Genomic DNA, 7649 nt, shown 5'->3' on the forward strand with positions numbered 1-7649 from the left:
AATGCATTGTCTTGAATTGAGCCAAGCCGATTAATCCATTTTCTCACCAAGTTGATTCTAACCGAAGCACTCATTTGATACTTTTTAGTTTTGTTCTGGTGACTCTCCAATACTGCACTTGGTCAAGCTATTCAACGCAATGATTTGACCTCACCCAAGGTAAATATTCTAATTTGTCTCCAAGTTTACTACAAACCTAAGCACCCACTTGTGTTCTGAAACCATTCAGTGCACTTTAGTGGGGTAGTTCTGGAGACTCTCGATACAGCACATTGACAAAGTTTTTAATGCAATGTCTATATTTTAATCAAGATAAATATGACATTTCATCACCAAGCTTACTCAAAACTAAGCACTCACTTGTGTTCTGAAGCAGTAAGTGCTACTTGTTGGGGTAATTATGGTGACTCAGGTCACAGTTTTTCAATGCCCAACCTAGTTAAATATGACATTTTGTCACCAAGCTTCCTCAAAACTAAGCACTCACTTGTGTTCTGAAGCAGTAAGTGCTTCTTGTTGGGGTAATTATGGTGACTCCATATACTACATTTGGTCACAGTTTTTCAATGCAACGTCTTGGCCCAATCTAGTTTAAATATGCCATTTCGTCACCAAGCTTACTCAAACCTAAGCACTCATTTATTTTCTGAAAGCCGAAAGTGCTTCTTGTTAGGCCCAGAACTGATGACTTTCTATACGATTTCTGACATGGATTTTCAATGGAGTGACTTGACTATTGCCAAGTGAAATACGCCATTTCGTCACGATGTTTACTCAAACCTAAGCACTCACTTGTGTTCTGAAAAGAGTAAGTGCTTCTTGTTGGGGTAGGTCTGGTGATTCACTGTACCGCACTCTGTCAAACTTTTTCAATGCAATTGCTTGACTTCAACGAAGCACAATGTGCCAGTTTGTTTCCAATTTATTCACACCTTATGTAGTCTATCCTGTTCTGTGAGCAATAAGTGCTTCGTGTTGGGTAGTTCTGGTCACTTTGCATACTCCAGTTTGTGAAAGTTTTTCAATTGAATTTATCCATCCATCCATCATCTGTACCGCTTCTCCTCACTAGGGTCGCGGGGGGCGCTGGAGCCAATCCCAGCTATCTTCGGGCAGTAGGCGGGGGACACCCTGAACTAGTTGCCAGCCAATTGCAGCTTGTTGGAGCAGTCGGACAGATATGATCCACATTTAGTAGGTGCTACTTTTTAGGTAGTTCTGGGTACATCCCGTACTGCGTTATGTTTTTTTTTTTTCAATTCGGAAACAATTGTAAAATGTTCAGCAAGTCACATTGTGTTGACCTCAAACGAATGCACCAATGTTTTCTTTTTCATAAGTGCTTCCTTTTGGGGTTGTCTCAGGTGTGGAATTTTCAGCATACAGCTGTTCCGACTGATAACGATCATGTCAACTGACAATGAATGGAGCCCATTTACTGAATGGGGAGAATGCAATGCATTCCTCACGCCCTAACTACCCATTGTATTCATAGTAGGTGGAGTTGAGTTTCAATGTCTTAAATTTGTACTTCAAGTGGTCATCACTGCATGTTCCAAAACTTCAACACCTTAGGAAGCCGGACAAAGATTGGCAAGGCAGTAATCATTTATAACAAATCGCCGATGCGCAAGAAAATGAAGTCTTGCCCACCAAGTCCGTTTCATTGGCCCAACGTGAGCACTGGCTGTAAATTGACAATAGTAAGTGCTACTTGTTGGGGCAGTCAGACAGATATGATCCACATGATTTGTTTTGCATTATGTGACTTAATATATCTGTTCCCAATAGCACTTCAATTGATCAAACTGTCTTTCTATGAGTCTCATTACTTCAGCTGTTATTCAATGCATTGTCTTGAATTCAGCCAAGCCGAATAATCCATTTTCTCACCAAGTTGATTCTAACCGAAGCACTCATTTGATACTTTTTAGTTTTGTTCTGGTGACTCTCCATACTGCACTTGGTCAAGCTATTCAATGCAATGATTTGACCTCAACCAAGGTAAATATTCTAATTTGTCTCCAAGTTTACTACAAACCTAAGCACCCACTTGTGTTCAGAAACCATTCAGTGCACTTTAGTGGGGTAGTTCTGGAGACTCTCGATACAGCACTTTGACAAAGTTTTTAATGCAATGTCTATATTTTAATCAAGATAAATATGACATTTCATCACCAAGCTTACTCAAAACTAAGCACTCACTTGTGTTCTGAAGCAGTAAGTGCTTCTTGTTGGGGTAATTATGGTGACTCAGGTCACAGTTTTCAATGCAATGTCCTGACCCAACCTAGTTAAATGTGCCATTTTGTCACCAAGCTTCTTGTTGGGGTAATTATGGTGACTCAGGTCACAGTTTTTCATTGCCCAACCTAGTTAAATATGACATTTTGTCACCAAGCTTCCTCAAAACTAAGCACTCACTTGTGTTCTGAAGCAGTAAGTGCTTCTTGTTGGGGTAATTACGGTGACTCCATATACTACATTTGGTCACAGTTTTTCAATGCAACGTCTTGGCCCAATCTAGTTTAAATATGCCATTTCGTCACCAAGCTTACTCAAACCTAAGCACCCATTTATTTTCTGAAAGCCGAAAGTGCTTCTTGTTAGGCCCAGTACTGATGACTTTCTATACGATTTCTGACATGGATTTTCAATGGAGTGACTTGACTATTGCCAAGTGAAATACGCCATTTCGTCACGATGTTTACTCAAACCTAAGCACTCACTTGTGTTCTGAAAAGAGTAAGTGCTTCTTGTTGGGGTAGGTCTGGTGATTCACTGTACCGCACTCTGTCAAACTTTTTCAATGCAATTGCTTGACTTCAACGAAGCACAATGTGCCAGTTTGTTTCCAATTTATTCACACCTTATGTAGTCTATCCTGTTCTGTGAGCAATAAGTGCTTCGTGTTGGGTAGTTCTGGTCACTTTGCATACTACAGTTTGTGAAAGTTTTTCAATTGAATTTATCCATCCATCCATCATCTGTACCGCTTCTCCTCACTAGGGTCGCGGGGTGCTGGAGCCAATCCCAGCTATCTTCGGGCAGTAGGCGGGGGACACCCTGAACTGGTTGCCAGCCAATTGCAGCTTGTTGGGGCAGTCAGACAGATATGATCCACATTTAGTAGGTGCTACTTTTTAGGTACTTCTGGGTACATCCCGTACTGCGTTATGTTTTTTTTTTTTCAATTCAGAAACAATTGTAAAATGTTGAGCAAGTCACATTGTGTTGACCTCAAACGAATGCACCAATGTTTTCTTTTTCATAAGTGCTTCCGTTTGGGGTTGTCTCAGGTGTGAAATTTTCAGCATACAGCTGTTCCGACTGATAACGATCATGTGAACTGACAATGAATGGAGCCCATTTACTGAATGGGGTGAATGCAATGCATTCCTCACGCCCTAACTACCCATTGTATTCATAGTAGGTGGAGTTGAGTTTCAATGTCTTAAATTTGTACTTCAAGTGGTCATCACTGCATGTTCCAAAACTTCAACACCTTAGGAAGCCGGACAAAGATTGGCAAGGCAGTAATCATTTATAACAAATCGCCAATGCGCAAGAAAATGAAGTCTTGCCCACCAAGTCCGTTTCATTGGCCCAACGTGAGCACTGGCTGTAAATTGACAATAGTAAGTGCTACTTGTTGGGGCAGTCAGACAGATATGATCCACATGATTTGTTTTGCATTATGTGACTTAATATATCTGTTCCCAATAGCACTTCAATTGATCAAACTGTCTTTCTATGAGTCTCATTACTTCCGCTGTTATTCAATGCATTGTCTTGAATTGAGCCAAGCCGATTAATCCATTTTCTCACCAAGTTGATTCTAACCGAAGCACTCATTTGATACTTTTTAGTTTTGTTCTGGTGACTCTCCAATACTGCACTTGGTCAAGCTATTCAACGCAATGATTTGACCTCACCCAAGGTAAATATTCTAATTTGTCTCCAAGTTTACTACAAACCTAAGCACCCACTTGTGTTCTGAAACCATTCAGTGCACTTTAGTGGGGTAGTTCTGGAGACTCTCGATACAGCACATTGACAAAGTTTTTAATGCAATGTCTATATTTTAATCAAGATAAATATGACATTTCATCACCAAGCTTACTCAAAACTAAGCACTCACTTGTGTTCTGAAGCAGTAAGTGCTTCTTGTTGGGGTAATTATGGTGACTCAGGTCACAGTTTTTCAATGCCCAACCTAGTTAAATATGACATTTTGTCACCAAGCTTCCTCAAAACTAAGCACTCACTTGTGTTCTGAAGCAGTAAGTGCTTCTTGTTGGGGTAATTACGGTGACTCCATATACTACATTTGGTCACAGTTTTTCAATGCAACGTCTTGGCCCAATCTAGTTTAAATATGCCATTTCGTCACCAAGCTTACTCAAACCTAAGCACTCATTTATTTTCTGAAAGCCGAAAGTGCTTCTTGTTAGGCCCAGAACTGATGACTTTCTATACGATTTCTGACATGGATTTTCAATGGAGTGACTTGACTATTGCCAAGTGAAATACGCCATTTCGTCACGATGTTTACTCAAACCTAAGCACTCACTTGTGTTCTGAAAAGAGTAAGTGCTTCTTGTTGGGGTAGGTCTGGTGATTCACTGTACCGCACTCTGTCAAACTTTTTCAATGCAATTGCTTGACTTCAACGAAGCACAATGTGCCAGTTTGTTTCCAATTTATTCACACCTTATGTAGTCTATCCTGTTCTGTGAGCAATAAGTGCTTCGTGTTGGGTAGTTCTGGTCACTTTGCATACTACAGTTTGTGATAGTTTTTCAATTGAATTTATCCATCCATCCATCATCTGTACCGCTTCTCCTCACTAGGGTCGCGGGGGGCGCTGGAGCCAATCCCAGCTATCTTCGGGCAGTAGGCGGGGGACACCCTGAACTAGTTGCCAGCCAATTGCAGCTTGTTGGAGCAGTCGGACAGATATGATCCACATTTAGTAGGTGCTACTTTTTAGGTAGTTCTGGGTACATCCCGTACTGCGTTATGTTTTTTTTTTTTCAATTCGGAAACAATTGTAAAATGTTCAGCAAGTCACATTGTGTTGACCTCAAACGAATGCACCAATGTTTTCTTTTTCATAAGTGCTTCCTTTTGGGGTTGTCTCAGGTGTGAAATTTTCAGCATACAGCTGTTCCGACTGATAACGATCATGTGAACTGACAATGAATGGAGCCCATTTACTGAATGGGGTGAATGCAATGCATTCCTCACGCCCTAACTACCCATTGTATTCATAGTAGGTGGAGTTGAGTTTCAATGTCTTAAATTTGTACTTCAAGTGGTCATCACTGCATGTTCCAAAACTTCAACACCTTAGGAAGCCGGACAAAGATTGGCAAGGCAGTAATCATTTATAACAAATCGCCAATGCGCAAGAAAATGAAGTCTTGCCCACCAAGTCCGTTTCATTGGCCCAACGTGAGCACTGGCTGTAAATTGACAATAGTAAGTGCTACTTGTTGGGGCAGTCAGACAGATATGATCCACATGATTTGTTTTGCATTATGTGACTTAATATATCTGTTCCCAATAGCACTTCAATTGATCAAACTGTCTTTCTATGAGTCTCATTACTTCCGCTGTTATTCAATGCATTGTCTTGAATTGAGCCAAGCCGATTAATCCATTTTCTCACCAAGTTGATTCTAACCGAAGCACTCATTTGATACTTTTTAGTTTTGTTCTGGTGACTCTCCAATACTGCACTTGGTCAAGCTATTCAACGCAATGATTTGACCTCACCCAAGGTAAATATTCTAATTTGTCTCCAAGTTTACTACAAACCTAAGCACCCACTTGTGTTCTGAAACCATTCAGTGCACTTTAGTGGGGTAGTTCTGGAGACTCTCGATACAGCACATTGACAAAGTTTTTAATGCAATGTCTATATTTTAATCAAGATAAATATGACATTTCATCACCAAGCTTACTCAAAACTAAGCACTCACTTGTGTTCTGAAGCAGTAAGTGCTACTTGTTGGGGTAATTATGGTGACTCAGGTCACAGTTTTTCAATGCCCAACCTAGTTAAATATGACATTTTGTCACCAAGCTTCCTCAAAACTAAGCACTCACTTGTGTTCTGAAGCAGTAAGTGCTTCTTGTTGGGGTAATTATGGTGACTCCATATACTACATTTGGTCACAGTTTTTCAATGCAACGTCTTGGCCCAATCTAGTTTAAATATGCCATTTCGTCACCAAGCTTACTCAAACCTAAGCACTCATTTATTTTCTGAAAGCCGAAAGTGCTTCTTGTTAGGCCCAGAACTGATGACTTTCTATACGATTTCTGACATGGATTTTCAATGGAGTGACTTGACTATTGCCAAGTGAAATACGCCATTTCGTCACGATGTTTACTCAAACCTAAGCACTCACTTGTGTTCTGAAAAGAGTAAGTGCTTCTTGTTGGGGTAGGTCTGGTGATTCACTGTACCGCACTCTGTCAAACTTTTTCAATGCAATTGCTTGACTTCAACGAAGCACAATGTGCCAGTTTGTTTCCAATTTATTCACACCTTATGTAGTCTATCCTGTTCTGTGAGCAATAAGTGCTTCGTGTTGGGTAGTTCTGGTCACTTTGCATACTACAGTTTGTGAAAGTTTTTCAATTGAATTTATCCATCCATCCATCATCTGTACCGCTTCTCCTCACTAGGGTCGCGGGGGGCGCTGGAGCCAATCCCAGCTATCTTCGGGCAGTAGGCGGGGGACACCCTGAACTAGTTGCCAGCCAATTGCAGCTTGTTGGAGCAGTCGGACAGATATGATCCACATTTAGTAGGTGCTACTTTTTAGGTAGTTCTGGGTACATCCCGTACTGCGTTATGTTTTTTTTTTTTCAATTCGGAAACAATTGTAAAATGTTCAGCAAGTCACATTGTGTTGACCTCAAACGAATGCACCAATGTTTTCTTTTTCATAAGTGCTTCCTTTTGGGGTTGTCTCAGGTGTGAAATTTTCAGCATACAGCTGTTCCGACTGATAACGATCATGTCAACTGACAATGAATGGAGCCCATTTACTGAATGGGGAGAATGCAATGCATTCCTCACGCCCTAACTACCCATTGTATTCATAGTAGGTGGAGTTGAGTTTCAATGTCTTAAATTTGTACTTCAAGTGGTCATCACTGCATGTTCCAAAACTTCAACACCTTAGGAAGCCGGACAAAGATTGGCAAGGCAGTAATCATTTATAACAAATCGCCGATGCGCAAGAAAATGAAGTCTTGCCCACCAAGTCCGTTTCATTGGCCCAACGTGAGCACTGGCTGTAAATTGACAATAGTAAGTGCTACTTGTTGGGGCAGTCAGACAGATATGATCCACATGATTTGTTTTGCATTATGTGACTTAATATATCTGTTCCCAATAGCACTTCAATTGATCAAACTGTCTTTCTATGAGTCTCATAACTTCAGCTGTTATTCAATGCATTGTCTTGAATTCAGCCAAGCCGAATAATCCATTTTCTCACCAAGTTGATTCTAACCGAAGCACTCATTTGATACTTTTTAGTTTTGTTCTGGTGACTCTCCATACTGCACTTGGTCAAGCTATTCAATGCAATGATTTGACCTCAACCAGGGTAAATATTCTAATTTGT

This window comes from Idiotropiscis lumnitzeri, chromosome 13, assembly GCF_059441095.1.
Source record: "Idiotropiscis lumnitzeri isolate Australia: NSW breed Sydney's pygmy pipehorse chromosome 13, RoL_Ilum_1.0, whole genome shotgun sequence".
NCBI lineage: Eukaryota > Metazoa > Chordata > Actinopteri > Syngnathiformes > Syngnathidae > Idiotropiscis > Idiotropiscis lumnitzeri.